Source organism: Condylura cristata, unplaced genomic scaffold (genome assembly GCF_000260355.1).
Source record: "Condylura cristata isolate star-nosed mole 26May11 unplaced genomic scaffold, ConCri1.0 scaffold00002, whole genome shotgun sequence".
Taxonomy (NCBI): Eukaryota; Metazoa; Chordata; class Mammalia; order Eulipotyphla; family Talpidae; genus Condylura; species Condylura cristata.
Genome location: NW_004567103.1, coordinates 76760415 through 76783263, shown reverse-complemented (window position 1 = coordinate 76783263; position 22849 = coordinate 76760415). Strand labels below are relative to the sequence as shown.

At 35.6% G+C, this 22849-nt stretch overlaps 1 protein-coding gene across 1 annotated transcript in view; it reads right to left on the bottom strand.

Moving 5' to 3' along the window:
* Nucleotides 1–22849, bottom strand: part of DPP10 (dipeptidyl-peptidase 10 (non-functional)) — a 1217772-nt gene that overhangs the window by 1051448 nt on the left and 143475 nt on the right. The window lies entirely within an intron of this gene.

Here is a 22849-nt window from a genome sequence, read left to right as displayed (position 1 = left end):
ATATATATATGTACTTTTCTTCAAACTTCCACAGGGGGCAGAAATAAGTGGGAGTATGAATGAAACAGATTGGCATGAATGAGATGATAACTATTAAAGGAGATAATACAAGTTGATTACACTATTGTTACACTATTCCATTTTTGTTATGCACACAATTTCATTTTACTAAAGTTTTGTAAGTCTGATATTTATTAATTAAGCCAACAACTTTTAAAATGAACATTGGTATTAGTAATCATATTGTATAACGCTTTTATAATGTATATGTCTCATTTATCCATTACCCTAAAGCACCACATAGTACTTAGCCTACCTTATATAGGAGTCTATTGATGTCCTTCTAAAACCCTCTAAGATAGTATCATATTAATATTTTTAACAGGGGAGATTGTTAAATGTGTGATAGCGCCTGGAACTAGACTGTTCCGACTCCATACCATTCTTCATTACTTACATGATGATTCAGAGGCAATTTTGAAACTAAATCATATCATACCACAAGTCTTCAAAGAAATTCAGTTATCTACTATGTCACTGAAGATAAAAAGCAAGTACCTCTTCAGGGTACTTAACACACTCTTCCTGGCTTCAGGTTATGATCCATCAGTCTTTCCCTAGAGAATCCATCACATTTTTCCATTTACTAATTCATAACAATCTAGCTAAAATTATCCCTTATTAATTAAAAATTCATCAATATTGAGCTAAGCAGGCTCTCTCTTCAATGCTTCCATAGCACTGTGAATAGATATATTCTACTCAGGTAACATGCTGATTCATAGTATTATAACTACCATATTAGAATATTTATCAAGTACCAGTCACTGTTTTCAGTGTTTTTTATGTTAAACTAACATTCATCCCAACAATCCTATGAATTATTACCTCTACTTGACAGATAAGGAAACTGATGCCCTTTAATGAAAAAGCAATTTTATTTGTTTCTTTTTTATATATTAAGTAGTGAAAGCAGATAGTAACTATTCAGTAATTATACTTTTGGTAACGAATGACATTAGAGAATTTTATCAATAACTTGAATAATTTAAAGTAAAGCTATTTCTCAATGGCATTTTTTTTTTAAGATTTATTTATTTATTCATACAGACCTGGGGTACAGGCCAGAGATGCTGAGGGTGAGAGGATTCACTAGAAGCAAAGTGGGGAGCAGAACAGGCAGATCGAAGAAGTACATTGCTGAGGGGAGCAGTGGGCCGGTCAGGAGAGGCCTGCCATGCCTTGTGGATCACCTCTGGGACAGGCGGGGATTGAACTCATGCGGAAGTGGCTTAGGCTTCTTAGTGCTGCAGTTTAACCCGCTGCACCATCAGGGAGAGCCCTCTCGATGGCAATTTTTAAATAATGTAACAAAAAGTTTGGATTGAATTAATTTTTGTCATTTAAACCCATCTTTTAGGATAGATTTATACCCTATTTTACACTTTACAGAAGAAAACAAAAGCAATTATTTGTTTGATTATATTCTTTTACTTCGCTATTTATTTGCCTAGTTATATTTAGCTGTTGTGAGACTTCTTATACAAAGTAAAAAAAACATAACTGGCCATAAGGTCACTAGAGATGTTGACCAGTCTTGGTGTTTCTCAAAATATCAATTGAATATCAGTTTATAGAAAACCTTAAATTGCAAGGAGCCAAGAGTACATTTTGGTTGACCTCAGAATACAAGTTGGATAAATAATGTGTTTTCTAGTTTGCCATTTTATTTTTAGACTGTATTTGTCTTTAAAATGAACTATGGGGCTGTTAACAATATGTCATTTTGGTCAATGTCTTAATATGTATAAAATATTAAAATGTTTTTTAAGCACAATTTGTAAGAAATTTTACATTTTTATAGCATGGCTACAATCATCTTTATATATATATATATCCACATATCTGATGCATATTAATTCTACAGTATTCCAATACTGAGTATTATTACTATGTTCTGTTAATATCAGTACTCTATCAGCCTAGGACAGTAATAGTTTCTTTTATTGTAAAAGGGGAAGATAATCAAAGTAGGGCTTTGACTCCTACTATCTCCTATAAAACATTGCCATACATGTTGTAACAAATAGTAAGACTGAATATTATTTAAAGCTGAATAGTAACTGTTCTATTGTGTGTCTGCACATGCATGTGTGTGTGTATCTGTATCTCTTTTCCACATTTTTATATAGTATAGAATCTATATGGGGATGTGAGAATTAAATAAGATTGAATGATTAAAGCACTTCTTCCTACCATTTGGGGAATGTAGAAGCTATAAATGGAGTTAAGTATGATTTTAAAAAGTGCAACTGTTCCCTTACCTTTGAGAAAAGTCAGCACTATACAAAATAAGCATTTCCAGCTAGGTGAGTCCCATGCCAATTCTTATTTCATTTTCAATACCATTTCTTTATTTCTTTCTTTCTTTTCTTTTATAGTAGAGAGCAAAGTTAGATAATGATAGAGACCAGGTTCATCTCTTTTCTTAGAAACCCACAGGATATTTCTAATCTGTTTCCATGTTTTGGTTTAGCTTTATTTAAGATCTTAATTAAGACCTAAAATTGAAAAATAAGGTTCAGTCACTGACATTCCCTTGGTAGAGATACTATATTATTAATTAACAATTTCCACTAGAAGTATCATGTGGTTACTGGCAGAAACAAAGTTCCTAAGAAACACACAAATAGACTTTAAGAAAAGATTAAGAGAATCATGCTTGAGTCCCCAAGGCACTATCAACAGTGAAGAGTCTGGGTAAGAGAGAAAGGGGGTTTGTCTATACTGAGAGGAGTAGGGACATAATCTGAAAGTGTCAGTTTTTGCATTAATTGACCTATTAATTTTCTCTGAAACTTCCTAAATATATTCTTTAAGACAAAGACATAAAAACAAATAGATAATGTAGAAAAAAATGGTTTTGCTATGTCAAGTATGTCAAAGGGAATTTCTAGGTAAATTCTTGGAATGAAGGTGGGAGACATGAATACAGAGTTTTATAATATTCTAGGATAATGTTTTTCATCCTAAACTAAATACTAGATCTCATTGTTTAACTTTAATTAAACCATAGTAATGGTCAGTTTAACTATTATCAGTTAAATTAATATTCTGAATAGGAAAATGGCAAACTAAAATAAGCTGAAAATTAACAGTGTACAAGCATCATCCTAATGGCTACCTCAGCTCCCTTTCTCTCCTATGCCAATTCAGGTTTCATTTTAGACAAATTGGTTTACTCATTATTAATTACCTGAAAACTGTATACACCGCTCCCTTGTTGTATTAAATTTTCCTTGCCTTGAATTTATCCCTTAATTTCTCAGTATAGTTGATTCCCAAATGTTCCTGCAAGGAACATTTATAACATAAAGGAATATGGGAAAACTGGTCAAACAGAAAGAATAAGTAACATGGGCATAGTAGTAGTAGCAGGAAGAGCAAAAGTAGTGCTGTATTGATGCAGCGATAAAGATGAAATTTGTAGAAATTATCTCCCAGGCCCTTTAATCTGAGTCCTGTGCAGAGAGACTGCAGTAGAAACTAGAGAAAATATTATTACAAGGAGTTTAGGAGAACCAGATATTGGCAAGCATGTTAGAACAGACTCCTATCTAGTAGTCATAGATCTGCTGTGAGAAAGGGAATATACTGTCATTTGTTTTTTTAACTTCAGTAGTAATATGATGAAAGCAATTCCTTGGGAGAGCAATTCATTCAGGGCTGGTTGTAATGGGATGAAACAAAATAGAATTCCTATTTTCAACTGAGGCAAAAAAGTTCAAATATGCTGATGCCTAGAAACATGTTGAAAACATTCTGTTTGCATCTTTTTCTAGCCATTCAAAATTATAGAATTTTCCTTAGATTCCATAAAATACTTTTAACTTTGAGTTAAGTATTTCTAGGTTTACTATTAACTATACTTATATATTCTACTTTCAAGTGTTTCAAAACTGCAATAAAAGATTGTATTTCCATTTTGCTTATACTGACCAATCCTTCCTGTGTTTATTCATCATAATCTAGACTGGCTATAATTACCACCAGGTTCTTATCTCATTTCTAACTACAATGCCTAAATCACTAAGTCAGTTATATTGATAAGAAATAAATCTCTGTCAACATTCCACAGTAGTGTTTTCCCTTTCTACTGTGCTGGCTCATTACCCTCCCTACATTTTTCTGCAATCATTATCTATAATATCTGATGATTCCCACTTTAGTTCTTGTGCTTGAATCTGTGCATTAAGAGAGATCTAGAAATTGTGGCTTTTACCTAAACAAAAACAAACAAAATGAATTAGTCTCCCATATTATGTTCACAAATAGAGTGCTATTTATGGCTTGAAGTCTGAGGATATTTGATTTAATGTCCCACTTTATTTTATACTGATTGTATTTATCTGGTACTATACTCCTTTTATGTGTGTTTACCAACCTATAGATTTGAGGTTTCGGGGAAGGGGGGTTTGGTTTGTTTCATTCTGCTCTAATCCCTACCAGGAATATTGTCATTTAAAATAACAGTATTGCAACCATGTAAGAAATTAGGTCAAATAACCCCCCTTTATTTCCTTCCTTCCTTCAAAAAAAAAAAAGTTTTAAGAGATAATCTGGAACAGTGATTAGAGTACACTGTTTAAATTCAAGAATTCAAGGAGTTGTGAGCTCATGTTCTGACTCAGCTTTGAATTAATTGATAATCCTTCTGATTGTAATTTCTATTTCATTTCAGTTTTCTCACATTTAAAAAGGAAACAGGAGCAGCTATCACCAAGATAGAGGCAATACTTTACTAGTCCCTAAGAGGACCAGCTAACAATTAACCAGAGGAACACTGTACAGAGGCTTGGAGTGACAATGATACATCCCTTGAATCTCAGAAACCAACACAGAAAGCACCAGAGGGGAAATAAAGTGGATTCATGCCTCAATAAACAGAAGGTAAATGATTTAAGAACCAAGAGATTGCAGTTTGGGGTGGAGGACACAGACAAGGGACTGAAGGCTCAGTAATGGACCCCTACCAGGAGAGAGGGGAAACTGCTTTGATATTATGCCCTGATCCAAATGAAGCACAAACAAAAGATGTGGTTGTTCCCACAGACTAGGTTCCTGGTAGAGGACAACAGAAGAGGCACTCTAGACTATCCCTCATCTCGTGGGACAGACACTGAGCTCAGGAATTGCAATGCCAGAAGACAGGCTGTCAGTTCTCACATCCTGTACCCCAGAGATGAGGGTTATCATTCCAGCAACAAACAAGAAGCAAATCCCCCCATCACCACTTTCACAACAGTGCCTAGATGGACCTTTTCATATGCTTCTCCCAACAAGCTGACACAGCAAATGCAAATATAAGTCTGAGAATAATGGAAGCCAATAAAAGGGGGGGGGGAATAAATAAAATCAAACAAAGCTATAGTGCCATCTTATGGAAAAGTAAAATAACTCAGTTTTCTAAGTCATTGATATACATGTTTAGGAAAAAAAGGGGGGGTTGTAGGGAGCAAAATATAACAAAATATAAAGTAAAATATAGCAAAATATAACATGTGGCAACTTAAGACCTCATGGGAATAGTCCATCAAAAAGAGAGAACTTTCCAGAATCCAAAGACAATGACATGTAAGATTAAATTTCGTATCAAATCAAAAAGTTAGAAACTACCTTAATAAAGAAATTCAAAAAGGAAGGGAAAAATCTCACAAAGGCAAGTCAAAGTGATTCACGGGAACTCAGTAAAGCTAAACAAAGAGATATATCAGAACATAGGAAACAAATTGATAAATTCAGAAAAAAAATTAGTGAACAGGAATTAAAAGTTGAGGCTTTAAATAAAGAACAGATTAAGAGGCATAGCACTCAATAAAAAAGAAAAAATGTAATAGACAGAATAGGGGAAATGGAAGATCAAATCAATCAGTTCAAAGATGGTAATGCACAAATGATTGGGGTATAAGATAAGAGAGACTGAGATGTGAAAGCATTGGGAGTACCACAGGGCTCCATGAAGAAAAAGTTGCATAAAGGTAATAAGGATTCTAGCAGGGGAAAAGAGGAGGTGGTAATAGAGACATTATTTTTTTTTAAAGATTTATTTATTTATTCGTACAGAACTGGGGTACAGGCCAGAGATGGGGAGGGTAAGAGGATTCACCAGAGACAGAGAGGGGACCAGAACAGGCAGATGGACAAAGTACACTGCTGAGGGGAGCAGCGGGCGGGTCAGGAGAGGTCTGCCACGCCATGTGGTCACCTCAGGGACAGGCGGGGATCGAACTCATGCGGAAGTAACTTAAGCTTCTTTGTGCTGTGCTTTTAACCCGCTGCGCCACCAGGGAGGGCCGGTAATAGAGATATTATTAAAAAAAAAAAAAAAAAAAAGTAAAACACCCCAAAAACTTTGGTAGGATTCATGAAGCTAAACCATCACCCACCTTATTTCTAAACTCTAAGATATATATGTAAGTACCATAGTAGAGAAACTCTGAAGAGTTTAAGGCAAGAAAGAACCATTAAATGTAGTTGGGGAGCAGGCAATGCATAACGGTACAACCACCAGGCTTTCCTGAGACTTCCAGAAAAAAACTCTACTGACTAGAAGAGAATAGAAAAAAATACTCAAAATATTTAGATAATAATTGCTGACCAAGAATACTCTCCTGGAGGACTTGGAGTTTACCAACACTAGAACATCCTTACAGAAAATGTTGAAAGAAGCTGTTCTATTTTTGTTTTAAAGAAAGCCCACAAAAAGGTAAACAAATAAATAAACAGACTCAGGAAAATATATACAAATGGCAGTACAAACCCTCATAGGTTAATAACAATATTTCATATAAATGAACTGAGATCCCCAATCAAAAGGCAGAGTAGGTAGATGATTTAAAAAGCAGCACCAACCATATGCACTTTATAAGAGACTTACAACTATAAAGATAAATGTAGACTTGAGTCAAGGAGTAGAAACTGCTACTCGGAAAAAATGGTAAATTTTATTTATTTTTTAAGTGACATTGGCTTATGACACTATACATGATTCAGATTGGCTTATGACACTATACATGATTCAGAGATATAGAATCACACTTCTTCAGATGTGTTTATTGCACCACATACCCACAACCAGGACACCATGGCCAATACAATCACTAATATAATAATCAATAACACACAAAAAAGTTCTTTATGTCATCTGTATTGGAATGACGTACACCTACTATGTAAATATGAACTAAAATGCTTGGGAAAAGTGAAAACATGCATAAAACTTGGTATAGATCTTCATGTAGCCTACTTATCTCTTCTGTATATAGGCTTCAAGAGGCAAAATTGTACACTAAAACACTATTAAATTTAGTACTATATTGTATAGATAATGATATTCTAAATGGCTTCACTCTGTTTCTAAGGACAATGACATTTTTATTTAGAAAATAATTTCAAATATATATATTTATAAAGAACAAAATCATAAAAATATGATACCTCTTTCCCAAAATTTAATAATCACTAACATTTAGTCATAATTGTAACATCTTTTAAACTAAATTAAAGTCAATTATTCATATATGCTACAGATTCTAAATAATTCAGCATATACCACTAAAAAGGCATTTTTCTACCTAACTAAAACACCATTATTAAACCAAACAAATAATTTCTGAATAAAATCTAATAGTCCATATTTAAATTTCCTCAAACTTTTTCTTTAATGTTTTCTAATGGACTTTTCAAAACAGGATATAAACTAAAATTACAGAGTGTGTTGATTACTATATATTTTTTCTGCCACCTTCTCACTTTTAATTTGTAGCATTAGCTTGTTTATGGCAGTAGTCAGTTGTCCTGCATAGCATATTGTGCTGAATTTTTCTGAGATTACCACATGGTATTGTTTAACATCTACTTCTACACTTTGCTCTTCCTACCAGAGGACAACTGAATCTCAAGCTTTATATTTTCAGACTAATCATTTTGGAAAACATTGTATAGGTCATGCTGAGAAGATTTGTGTATCAGCTGATGTGATGAATTATGATGTGTGTGGTTGTCCCCAAATTACTGATTCACTGGGTTAAAGCAGTAAGGACTTGATCTCTCTATAGAAGTGGCTGGTTCTCTTATGCTCATGAGGAAACCTGTGGAGTCATAGTCTCATGCCATGTAAACACTCAGCCCCCATCAATCTCTTATAAAAGCTTTGTGATTCATTGATGACTACTTCCTCAGTCAATAATTTCATTTGATTTACAAAATGGAGTTTTAGTAATCAGACATTTTGTTTAAGCATAACACTGTGTAACAAAGGCCCTAAAATCTAAGGTTTTCATTAATAACTTTTTTTAAAAAAATAATTATTTATGCATACAGAACTGGGGTACAGGCCAGAATTGCAGGGACAGTGAGAGTATTCACCAGAGACAGAGTCGAGAGAAGAACAGGCCGACCAATGAAGTACACTGCTGAGGGGAGCAGTAGGCAGGTCAGGAGAGGTCTACCTTGCCATGTGGGTCACCTCCAGTGCAGGGATGAACTGATGATGAAGTGGCTTTATCTCTTTAATGCTATGCTTTAACCTGCTGTGCCACCAGGGAGGGCACTTCATTGCTAACTTTTATTCCACTGTTCTTGGTGTGTCTAAGGTTCACAGCTGGTCTAGCCAGGAATCAGCTGCAATGGACAGAAGCCAGGCTTTGGGTAGCCTTCAGGCTGCTACTGGTTCTTTGTTCCTCAGACAGTCTAAGAAGATATTGCTACTTTGAGCTACATTCCTGGCAAGGGGCGGATAAATGGAACAGGCTGCCAGACATGTTCTATGCTTCAGGGCTCAGTCACAACTGATAAAATGATGCTTTTACTTTCATTTCATTGATGAAAGCAAATCACCTTGCCCAACTGGCCAGTGGAAAAGGTATGTACACTTTACCAATTTTAATGAGAGACACTACAAAATCACATGGCAAAGGTAATTATTTCTCTTCACAATAGCAGCAAAGAGTTACAAATAAAATGAAATCTACCAAAATGAATTTATAATTTGTTGTCTTCTTTCAAATTCATAGACAAAGTATCCTTATAATGTAATTCCATTTGATTTATAATGAGATTTAAATACATTTGAGTCTAGTTCTATTTTCTGTCCCCAAGGGTAAAGAACATCAATGTCCAACTTATCTCTTTATCACTAGTGTCTGATAACATCATAGAATACAGAGTGTGATCAATAAAAAGGGACAAATTATAATAAAAAGTAATTCCTGAATTTTAAAAATTTCTATGAAATATGGCATGTCTTCTCTCTGGCTACCAATACAATTATCTTTGTTTCCCAGATAGAAAGAACAGACATTGAGAGGATACAGGGTAAGGCATTCCTATGGCAAAGTTGTAAATCAAATATAGAAGTAGAACCCATAACTTTTTGTTCCTTTTCTCTAGTCAAACAGCATGTTCCTGTACTTTCATTCTGTATCATACATTTTTAAACTTAAGTAATTGCATAAATCAACTGACATTGAACAATCTATTAGTGAGAACTGTGAACTGTAAACTGAGAACTGTGTTAGTACTAGATTTTCACACCACAGAGAGAAAGAGAGGAAGAAAGACAAAGAGGCAGAACCAGAGAGATATAGAAATTTCAAACTGTTAACTCTACTATAAAGTCAAGGAGATAGAGACAGAAAACAAAGAAGAAGCTAAAGGAGACTAAGGGAAACTATTATCATAGTCAATATTACAGACAACCATATTGCTCCTATAGGAACAGTACTAGTTGTGATCACTTTAATTTTTAGGAATTTAGAAATTTTGTAGAATAAAGTAAGAAAAGCAACATGAAAATGTAAATTATATGACTGAAAAACAAGTTTATTCTTTATTTGGAAATAAAACCATCGTGTGAAAATAAGAAAGATAAGTGGTAGGGAATAACATTTTCACATCTAGTTGATTATTTTAAATCTTAACCATCCTGTTATAGAATATTCAATTGACCTGTTTATAGATTTCAGTGACAAATCATATTACATACCAATATGTACATACTTGTAAGCTTTCCCTAAACTTAAGTATTTGGGTTTTCTTTTAGTGCTTGGTACCCTTTGTTTCAGATATCAAATCTGTCAATCTGCTGGCTCTTTGGGTAGAAAAATGATTAATTAGAATTGACTGCCTGTGTTAGTAGACAATTTATGCACAGTTAATAGGAAAGCTTTTACCATCATTATGGAGTTTCTTAGACTACTTATACACCCTAGTGGGAAAAACTGGTCAAAACACGTTTTATTTTTTTTCCTGAAGAGAAAACTCAAACAAAAAAGGAGTATATAGCACTTAAGCATTATTGGAACTCCCCAGAGTGTCCTGGAATTGTGTAAGCAACCTGATATAATAAAATTTGACATAAAAAGCCACTTAAACTATATTAATTAGATGCACAATAAAAATCAAGCAACTATTGAACTGCAAGGCAGTCATATAGACAATTAAAGGTCAATTATATGCAAGAATGCAAGTCCCTCCTGCCCTGGGATTTATTCCTCAGACATTTTAGACAGATTTATAAGAGAGCTTGGCACATAACATACAAACTCACTAGGGATTCATTTCTATTGAAAATAACTCTTAGGAAAAAAACAAGCTTCAGGAATCAGTTGGGATGGAGGCAGGGGTTACAAGGGAACAGAAATACCAAATAACAATGAAACACTTACAAGTTTTTTTGTCAATAATGAACATCAATTCATATTAATTTTTCGCCTCAGACACATGAACAGGAATTTGGAAGTCACAGGAAGCTCCAATGATGAGAATAGGAAAAAGTCAGAGAATTAGGAAAGAACCCTGCATGACATGAGATCATGGGGGCACAAAATTGGGGATTGGATTCTAATACTGTTTTTTAAGTATTCGGGTCATTCCCAGTGCTCAGTTTCTCCTTCTAAAACATTAAATATAATATATTAACATTAAATCTAATATAAATCTAATATATATTCCTATGCCTCCTTCATCAGCTTATTGTCCATAACCTAAAAATGTTCTCATTTTCAAATATTTTTCTCACCATATAAAAATCCTAATATATAGGCCTGTTATAGATGGACAGTTATAAATATTGAAAAGTTGAAGTGTCTAAAAAATTATGCCAGCATTAATTCAATTTTTTTTTCTGGGAGCTAAAAGTGTATTAGAAATCATGTTAGGTGCTGGAAGTTTGAATATTAATGTAAATATCTCTGAACTATCTTTTGTTATTAATGATAATTTTAATGATTAGCTATTTTATTGTGAATACCAAATATCAATATCTTATATTTTGCATATTTCCATAGGTCTTCAATAGAATCTTTTCATGTTATTCTCCTATAAAAATAGCAGAGTTAAGAATATTTCTAATAATCAAAGTTGTTTCTAAGTGATTACTGTATGTCATTTGTTTAATCAACACAGCTCTAAAAATTAGCACATGTTTTCCATGTAAATAGAAACAGAACATTAAGTTCAGAAGCCACAAAAACACTTAGCTGGTAAAAGACAGAGTCAGGAATTGAAGTCAGACTTTTTCTCTTATCTAGTTGCCACTTGTAGACATATACTATGACAGTTTTCTTTTTCTAGTATTAGGGAACAAGTCTTGCAGACTCATTCATACTCATTCAAAAGATATTACAAACTAATCAGGTTTAGGATAGACTGACATTCAAGGGAATATTATCTGACCATGTGCAGCTGGAAGGAATATCTAGAGGCAGAGTGAAGAGAAAGGTACAAAGAAGGTGATATGTAATTGAATGTTTTTCCAGGTAATGAGGGGGGAAAAAATGCAATCATTCAAATGCAGAGAGTTTGAAGTAGGACTTTTCTCTTACTGAGAATAACACAGTTTCTAAATCTCCAAGGAGATTTGTTTGGTTACTCTGTGGTTGGAAATCACTCTGGAGGAGTTGAAGATGGAGCAGTATGAGCAGTAGCTGGACACAAAAGGAGATGGGTCGTGGAACAGGAACTGGAACATTCTGATAGGCATGATGCTTCAGAAACCACAGTGGGTGGAAATTCCAAACAGAGCCACAAAGGAAGGGCCACCGAAACAGAAGAACAAGAGGAAGGGGTTATATTTAATTGGATTAGATTTACCAATTAAGTAAAGTTTCAAAATGAAGTACGTATGTATGTGTGCAGTCACAGGTGCAACGTAAACAAGATGTGAAGAAGGGTAGCTAACAATCTGAACCCAGAAATGGAAGGAGAAAAGTTGGGAAAATAAGCAAGGCAGTTAACAATGAGCTTCTGTTTACAGATAAGACAACCCTCCTGGGACTCAACCTGTCCCCAAAATCTATGCACATTTCCTTGCACTATGCTCATGAATAGAGTCTCTACACAGAGAATGAGCTTGATCAATATCTTGGTTGATTTACTGATGTACATGGAGTTAGCAAAAGACTGGGACTGATTTAAATTTCCAACAGAAAACTAAAAAGAAATGAATAAGGCTATGACCATAAGAAGAAATATTATAGACCTATTAGAAAGATAGCTTTTAGGATGCATTCAATAGCATAAGTAAATGTTTCCTCATAATGTTGTCTTATAATATAAAACAAAAAGTTCAGAATATAAAACTGCTATCCCATAACCTTAATTATTGTGTGTATGTGAACAAAAAAGAGACTGGATGGGATATATAAAGCAGTAGTAGAGGTTATATCTGAATTGTGGGGCCATAGGCTGTTCATCTTTATGCATTTCTATATTTCCCAGATTTTCTGTATTTATTATTCATAGAATGGGAAAATAAACACTACAAGGAAAAATATGAAGCAATAGTAACTGAAATATGGACAATGTTCTCAAACAATTGTCTGTGTGCACAGGAAATCAGGTTGTCACCAGTCTCTGCCTTTTACAGGAAAATGAAAATTTTTAAATTCTGGATGAGTAGATAATTAAAATTTGCGGCTGCCTATCAAAGCAAGGACACTCCCAATTCCCATTTCTGCTTGGTGCCTGAACTTTTGTCGTGCCTACGGGTTTTCTTTCAAAACATTTAATAGAGAATGAGAGGTCATTCCTCCCCGTTAAGTACAGTGTAGGCAGCGGGTGCTGGGTCAGCCTTCATAATTACACCTGAGGCCGCATCAAGAGTGCAATTGTATGGTCAGGAAATTGTATCTGATTATGATCGCTCAGTGGCTAATGTCAGAAAATAGCTGCCCTGCTAAAAAATATCCTGCGTATGTGGGCAGGGGTGGTGGCTGGTGAGAGCCATGCACTAGGCTATGGAGAACAAGGCAAAGCCCAGATGCAGACAGTTGCTGGCAAGGTTGGGTAGGGATAGTGAAGGGCAGAAAGAGCATAATCTGTTGTAGAAACTATGCCAACTCTCTGCCACAAAAAAACACAGGACCCAGCTGGGAGAAGTTGTTGGATGTTTTTGTGTTTATTGGTTTAATACAAATGAATGAATTGCTCTTACCAGGCTTCCCCAATTGCTAGTCTCTTGGGCTCTGTCTGGCTTTGCCTTCAATCACCTGGGCAGGGACCCCAATCAGGTCATTCTCTCTTAAATTGGCACCTAAAATGATCTACCTCAAATTTAAAACACCTTTGACATGATCTGTAAGAAAGAAGACCTGAACTATATTTTTTCACAATCTGTCCTGAATGTTGTGTGTGTATGTATATACATACATACATACACACACACACGTGTGTGTGTGTGTTTCTTACAGCTTCATTCAGAATAAAATCATTGACCTCACTGCCCTTTTGATTGTAAACCTTGCTTTCCCATCAGATCTCCTTGTCATATCTGGCTCCTAGCTATGAAAGGTGTCCCTTAGCCAGGTACAGTAGGTACAGTATAGCAAATTTGAGGTAGAATTTGAAGGATCTATAATTTTAATGAGCTTCTTAAATTATTGTGTTGCCCAAACTGGATTTATTCATTCATTCCCATAGAGTATTAATATAGATGACAAATATTAACCAAAATCAAAACAGACAGATGTGTGTATATGATATAGGAAAGCAAAGAGCACTCTTTTCCCTATCTGAGTCTCAGTTTCATCTTCTGTAAAATGGAGGTACTATTACCTGCCTTATAGTACTGTTTGTGTAAATTACTGAATACCACTCTGCTGTCAAAGTGCATGCTAAACAAATTTGAGTACTGCCTTGACTTCTTAAGGAATAGGTCATCTACTCTTAAGAGAATGAACACTAACTTCAGATTTCTATGGTGTTTGAGTGTTGAGGGTATGCTACATAGTTGGGACTGAAGGGTGGTTATACTAGAGAAATGTTTTCTAGATTTAAGACATGCCCCCCAGTTTCCATTTGTCTATAGTAAGCTAGTAAATGTTTTTTCATTCATAGTTTTCTTAAAATTCTTATAGACGCTCTTTGAAATTTGACCTTATGTCTTCATGTGGGTTAATTTCTCAAAGACTTCAATTACTGGTGGCTTTCTGTCAGTTATTAGTAACTAGTTGGGTAGAGTAGTTCAGACTCTCTTTAAATTTTCCTTTGCCTTTTACTGGATTTACATTTTGGACAATTTGTCTAACCTTTCTAAATCTGTTTTCTTCAATTGTGAAATAAGGAAAACAAACAAACAAAAAACGGATACTACTTTTTTAAAATATTTATTTATTTATGCATGTAGAACTGGGGTATAGGCCAGAGGTGCAGGGGGTGGTGAAAGGATTCAACAGAGACAGAGTGGGGAGCAGAACAGGTGGATCAACTAAGCACACTGCTGAGGGGAGCAGTGGGCAAGACAGGAGAGGTCTGCTTGCCATGTGGATCACCTCTGGGGCTGGGGATAGCTTACAGTGCTGCGTCCCAGCCCACTGTGCCACCAGGGAGGGCCCCCAGATACTACTTTTGCATCATTTCACATTCCCTTGTCCTGACTTGTTTTGATCTACCACTTCTGAGTGGTTAGATCAATCTCACTGGGCACAAGCTGATAGCACCCCACATCCTGCAGCACAGTGGGTATTTCACTTTGTATCCTGATAATTCCCTACTGACTGCCATGATTCTAGCACATGGATAGGTGAATTACTACTGAAGTTAAAGCCAGAAGGATAATTTTTATCTAATAGAGACCCAAGGCATGGATAAATTCATCTCCTTCTCCACCCTCCAGAAAGTTCTAGGCACAAGGAATGTAGTTTTTCAGGGCCACTGCATTATTGATCAAGCAATCAATAACACTTGATCTTAAATACCTTGGAATTTCTTCCTTTTTTGCTTCACTATTTGTACCCTTACTGTTTCTCTCTGGAGCTGTACTGTCAATTAAAGTAATGGTCCATAAAACCTCTCAAACTCCACATTCAGAGGAGCCATATGTTAAGTCAAGTGATATTTATATCTCAGTTTTTATGTAGAGATTAAATGAGATAGTTCATATAAATGTGTTAGGAGTAGAATTCATAAGTGTTAAATCGTCATCATCATATGTCTTAATTTGCTTTTCTGAAGATGCAAGTTATTTGTGTTCCCCACTATCTCTTTTAGCCCCTTTCCTGCATATGTCTTGTCTTGCTTTACTCTTTCATCATTTATGTTTTTAATTTTTTATTGTTCTGAATTTAGGGAACATCTGTGCTCGGTGTGTTTAGTGATACATATGACTTACTTGAGCAAGGACTGAAATGGCAATTATCATCTAAGCCACCTTCTTGATTAGTCTTTTATTGTTTCTTTTGTATTTCTCTGCTCAAGACAATTGCAACTCATTAAAGGTTAGGAATATACCTTGTTTAGGTCCTCCGCAAGCCAACTCCCTTAATCAGAACCAAGTATGAGGATTTTGAAAACTCAGTTAGTTTTATAGCTAACTGAGATAAACAGTGGATGGAAACTCTGGGGGATATGTGCAGCTCACTGTTTGGAGTCCATAAACTATCATGAAATCAGGTTCTGTCTTATTCCCAGACAGCGACCTGGATGGATAGGATTCTTTGTTAAGGAAAAAAAATATCATGCTAAATTTAATAGTTTGGTGGTTCAATCAGCACTTAGACTGATATTGTGTCTAGACAATTAGAAGGAATCTGGAAGTCTCTGTGTAGAAATACAGTTTAAAAAAAAATCCAGCTTCATAGCATCTTTTGAGTAAGGACAAAACACAAAGCAAAGAAGGGAAAATATTGTACACACAAATGGATGACTGTAGGAATGAGCTGCAAGGGCTGCCTTGCTTAATCTAAAGTGTTTTGTTTACTGCTTACTCCTAGTGCCTTGCAGGGTTCTTGGCTCATTAAGCGATCTATAGGAATTTGTTGATTACTAGGGTGAAGTGATGAAGCAAGAGGCTCATATAGCCACTAGACTCAGCAGGAGAATGAATAATGAGGACAATACTGAGAAATATACCATGGGGACTTTCACATAAAAAGGTTGGAGTTTCTTATCATCATTAAATTCAAGATTTAAGGGTTATGAATAGATAGGTTGGTGGAGGTAAACATGACTCAGATCTTAGTCCAGTCCATCTAAATAAATCCAAAGTCTCCCTTATCACACACATGCAATACATCTTCTCTTTCCAGTATCAGCCACCAAAACAGGAACAACATTTTTTTATGCTTTGAAGAATACTTTGTCTTTTCCTGCCATGGATAACTGGGTACCCATGGATGTATCCCAGGGATGTTTATCTCTCCTACAAGAGTCAGTGAGAACTCTGTTATTAATTCAACCCATTTGAAGAGACTCATTTTAAGTAAGAATCAAAGTTTTTAAAGTTAGGAGCCTAGGCCCTCCCTGGTGGCGCAGCGGGTTAAAGCACTGCACTGAGAATCTAAAGCCACTTCTGCATGAGTTTGATTCCCTCCTGCCCCGGAGGTGACCACATGGCGTGGCAGACCTCTCCTGACCCCGCCCGCTGCTCCCCTCAGCAGTGTACTTCATCCATCTGCCTGTTCTGCTCCCCACTCTGTCTCTGGTGAAGCCTCTCGCCGCCCCTGAGCCTCTGGCCTGTACCCCAGTTCTGTATGCACAAATAAATAAATCTTTTAAAAAAAAAAGTTAGGAGCCTAAGTTTATAAGAATTAATCTTCTAAAAAGAAAGGTTAAATTAAGAAGGCTTATGACCCAAAATATCATATACTACAATCTCATCATTGTGCATTGTTTACAAGCTCCCATCAGTGCTACTACAGAGCACTCAAGGAACTATGCATTTTAAAACTATTCCCTTGTATATTTTGAGCTGGGAAATAAAGAAGGTGTGACCATTCTCAGCATAGGTAGACTATGGTTCCATCTTTCCAACAAGTTGTACTAATTTGGTTCATTAACTAAATTAAGTCTTAGTTACCTGATAAAACTTTGGGATAAATCCCTCCCAGCCACAACATTTACATAAAAGAGTGCTGGTTTAAATTAACAAGACCTCCTCTGAAACAGGACAGAATTTATAAGGTGTAATATGCCTACTGGAAGGTATGTGAAGAGGAAAAGTAAATGTGAGCAGCTGGGCTTCCAACTGTCCTGATGATGGAGGGTCTGATTTATATGTCAAAGTGTTAAAGGAAAGCGGCTGATATTGCCTGTCTCCTAGACCACACTTCCACTAATTATATGCTAGATTGGTTCAAATACCAACCAATGTGATCTTTCTTTACAAGAAATGAGAAACCGAAAACTTAGGAATTAACTACCAAAATATTGTTAAACCCTGGTCTTATACATGGGATGTACCTGAGATAGGCAAATCCTTAATGGAGGAGGAAGATACTAAATACTAGCAGTAGGAGAGCATCAGGAAGTAGAAAAAAAAAAAAAGGAATTTCCATGTAGTAAGTATAATAAGTAGTAACTGTGGTGAAAATGAAATGAGAAGTCAAGAGAGGGCTGGAGAGACCTTTGCTAACTTCACAATTTTGCCAAGGGCCAGTCTGAGGCCTAATGATCAAGCTCATAAAGTGCAGGCATAAAATAGAAACAACGACAGTTGGCCCTTCAACTATATCCTGTTTCATTATTTAAAGGTTTATTAAGTGCATAGATCATGGAGCCTGTGTCTCAGATTTCCAATGAGACCCAAATCAATATATTAAGACACAACATTAAGGTAAAGGACTGCAAGCTTTATTGAATACTAAATATCTTTTATAGTGAGGTGTCTCTATAAAACTAACTCTACAATAGTGAAAGAATGAATGAAACTCAAATGAATAAACCTTATTTCATGACAAATAGTGGTTTCAAAACAGACAAGTCACCTACTTACTAAAAAAATCTATAAACAAAATTGAGAAAATATGGATTATCATAGGATAGATTTAGATATGAAGAATTGCCATCCAAGGTTGGTCCTTGACAAAATAATTAGATCTCTGTCTCTGTTTTCACTCTGCCTTTCACTTGCTCTTTTACCTCTAAGCCCATCACATTATACCTTGAGTTCTTCTAGCTCTCTTTTCATTTATGAATTTTGATTTGATGACTACAGTTTCTTGTATCCTGCTCACTTGTAATGTTTTGCATTTATCATTAGATGCTATTAGCTTCCAAACACCCTAGATTAGTTGGTAATCCTGACTAATCCAGCTCAGGCCTTTGAAACTCCAATATGACATTGACCCCTATAGTTAGAACTCCAGTGGACTTGCACTTTTATTACCAGGGGGTAATAAGGAAAAAAAAAAAAAAAAAAACAAGGACTGTATGTAATAGGACTGAGACTGTCTATATCTTAAAGATACTTTTCCTTGAATTTATTTGAAGACGTTAACTTGATTCTATAGGAAGTATGCTCATTCAAGAGTAGTAGATCTGTGTTCTGGGCCAAGTCTTTCCATTACATTTCTCTAACATGGTTACTTACCTATACTGAATCACAGCTATCAATGACACTACTAACTACCTTAGAGAGCTATTCACCTTATGGTGGATAACAAATTAGCAACGAGGGAACAGAAATCACAGTACTATGGCTCTCCCTGGGGGTGCAATGGGTTGGGACACAGCACCATGAAGCTGCAGCTGCTTCAGCACAAGTTCAATCCCTGGTTGGAGAGGTGACACATGGCACATCAGACCTTTCCTGGCCCACCTGCTCCTCCCTCAACAGTATACATCATATATCTGCCAGTTTTTCTCCCTACTTGTCTCTGGTGACACTTCTCACCTTATGTGTCCCTGGCCTGTACCCCAGTTCTGTCTGCATAAATAATGAATAAAGCTTTTTTTTTTTTTATTAAAAAGTTTATTTTTACATCATTTTTCACATTTTTTTTTTCATCTCAATTGTAATCCCCATGGGTTTCCCATCACCAAATCACCCCTGTGTAAAGCTTTTTTTAAAAAAAAGAAATCACAGTACTAAAGGGCCAGGAATTTTAAAAATAAGAGGAATTCTGTATTTTATTTAAGTATTTCAATCAAACAAACAGGTTAAAAACCAATACTGAAGTCACCCAAGTTTTTTGTGAAGATCCATCCAATCTGTTAGATGAGCAATGGGTTGCTCCACAGAAGGTAAATTGGGTTCTGAGAAAAGCTAGGTAAGTCAACATTGAAACTACATTTAAAATAAAAGAGGAGCTAGGGTCCACTATGATACATTTGACACATGTATATTCTCCACTGGTAATGCTGGGAAAGTTGCTCATTGCTTAAAAGAACCTGGCCAAAGAGATAGGCAGAAACAAAATTGCATTCATACCCTGCTTTCTAAATCTTATGCTTTGGCATAGCTCTGTGTCATGTCCAAGAAAATAATGCCTTTCTATACAAGTAAAAGTTAACATAGCCTGAGACTATGTTAGCAGAAGCTAATATAATCTGAGCAGATCTGAGACTGTGAATAAATATGTCTACTGAGAAAGATATACTTGCAAAGTTGGTCCTTGAGCAGTGTCTGAGAACTTAGAATTCAAAAGAATTTCCACCACTCCCTGATAACAATGGCTAACTTTGCCTAATCTTTTTGCAAATAAAATGGTTTAAGCTGAACATATGCTTTTTCCTAAAATGTCTGGAATTTTGAAACATCCCAGACTTACATGACTGTCCCCTAAAAAAGAACCCTGAGCACTGAGTCCCAAATGCGAGATTTCTCATTTGTTACCATCCATACCTGAAAGAATTAAATACATCTTGTGTGACTCACTGTGGGGAAGACTCTAGAAGTTTATACCTAATTTCCTTCCACTTCCCCCCGCCCTTTTTTTTTGTCCCCTTGTTACTTTTGTTTTATATTCTTTTGGTGCAATAAATTATAGTCAGAACCCTGCTGGAACTTGGGGACTGTTTTGGAGTCCTCTAACAGATGTTTATTTCACACTAAGAGGCCACATACACACCAACATGCCCTCCATGGGGTGTGCCTATCTGTAGGTGCTGCTTTTTCTCAGGTCACACTAATCCACACTGAGGGAAACTGAGACTTGCTGGTAGGAGAGGTGAATAAAACAAACACATAGGCTTCCTGCACCCCTACTCATGCCCTTTAGGTCATCTAGAGAATCATTTGCTTCCAATTTTTTCACTAAAGCCAAAGTGAATGATGTCCAGATCAATATAACACAGCAATTACAGAGGTAGGTCCCAGCAATGGAGTGTCTTCCTATTCTCCAGTGTCTTCCTATGCCCTAAGCATTATGTTTGGGAGTTTACATATCTCTCTTAGTAAATTATCAAAATACGAAGAGGTAGTAATTTGGTTATGTTTCAAGAGCCTCAAGAGCGGTGAAATAATTTTCCCAAGATTACACAGTGAATAGTCAATCATGACTTTGAGTAAGCATATGTGATTCCAAATCATAAGACCTTACCATTATATCATATTGTCCTCACGTTCAAGTAGTTTCATGGGGCTTCTAATAAGATGAGATGTTTGTTATATATTCAATACATGATCTGGCATGGAGCAAGTAGAGTTATTTTCATTAATAAATGGACTAGTAGTTCACAGAGAGCAGAATCCAGTTCAGGGTTCTTGTGGCTTCTCCAGTAGGGGCCCAAGAGCTAGGGATGGGTAGTTTGAAACTCAGGACTGTCTGAAACATACTATTCTGACATTTACTCCATATGCTGCCAATGAAATATACCAGTGGTTGTGTAGCTCATTAAGAATGGGTCAGACTACAGTCGAAAGTTCTGTTGGAATCAATTCCAAATTGAAATGTACACCATTTTCAATTTCTTATGTTGTTTCTGAAGGGCCTTATGAATCTGCTTCAAATTTCAAAGTAAATGACAATGATAAAAACTTTCAAAAGCATAGTTTGAAATGGCCAACACTATGTTCTTGAACACTACTGATGCATGAAAATAACTGCAAATGGTCCTTTTGCACACCACTCTATATTCATGCAGTTGAACAGTACTTCCTCAAATATATTTGAGAGTATGTATCCACTTTCTGTTGTTAATAATTCAAAACATAACCCAACTTTTGATTTTGTTCAGATCAGCCTACTAGACACAAATTTTTATTGAGAGCCTATTTTATGCTAAAAAGCACTTAGCACAGCATCTTTCTAGCACACAAAATGACTTAATAAATGTGAAATGGAATGAGGGTGGTGGTAATTAGAGGTGGAATAATGTGTATTCCACCATCTAGCATTGTATGAGAAATTAGTTTCTGAAATCAATCCACTAATATTTTATACTTTAATAACCCCTATTCACACACAGAAGTATGACACACAGATGGAGCATGGAGTCCTCTGTATCTGTAGCTTCCTAGGAAAACCTTTGCATTCATGAATTTATATAAGGTGTGCTGAGTTTGTATCATTTTGGGGGAATTCTACTTTTCATAGCTCTACTTATACTAATTACTATCCAAAGATACAGTGTTTGTTCTCCTATTAAAATATATGCAAATTATATGATTAATTTTAAGCATATTAATAAGCATCACCAAAACAATAGGAGAGAATATCTTTGAAAATAAATACAGCCCACTTTATTTCTATGGGCATGTATTACTACTATTGATTGCTTAGTCATCTACTTTTAAAGCTGGTTTGAAAATGAGTTTTAAATGCTCAATCTCATTTATTAAAACCTTGAAAGTTGATTGCCTTAATTTTCCTCCAATCAACAAGATAACCCTTAATTTTAAGGTCTGGATTAGTGGCACTCCCAACTATGAAGTAATGATGCCATTTATTTACATTAGAATCAACACAAGTTCAGAACTTAATGCCCTCATCAATTTTCTAAATAAAACTGCAGCTGTAGTGTGAAACAGGTGAAATGAGGTCTGTATTTCTCAGATGTAACATAGCCAAGAGCTTAACCCAGGCTTCATGAAGTTTAAAAGCAATAAAGCCAAAGTTATTTCAACCCTGCAGCATACTTATTTAAAGAGATGGATGCTATGGGTTGTCTTTCAATATACTACATATACTGTCATTGAAACTTGAAATGGAATACTACAGTGTTATACCATATGCTGATAAGACCCATTCTGCTCCCCAATACTTTTTAAACAGAGATAAAAGCAATTATAATCAATATGCATATTACTATATATGGAGATAATGCTATTTCTATCCTCATTCTGAACAAAGAGAAAAAAAAAACCACACATATTAAATAGAGTGTGGAATTGCAAGTTAGAGAAATAGATGTACTTATCAAGGGCTCTGTTCTAGGAATCAGGAGCCAAAGTAGTTATTTAGATAGCTTGGTGTCATCAAGTTTCAAATGAACAGCATATCAAGTACAAATCACACATCTAGTATACACTGGATGAATTAATATACATGCTATCTAAAAAGCAACTAGGTCCCCCCATGTTGGTTTACTGCTATGAAAATGTATAGAATTTACAGGGAGGGCTTTTAAA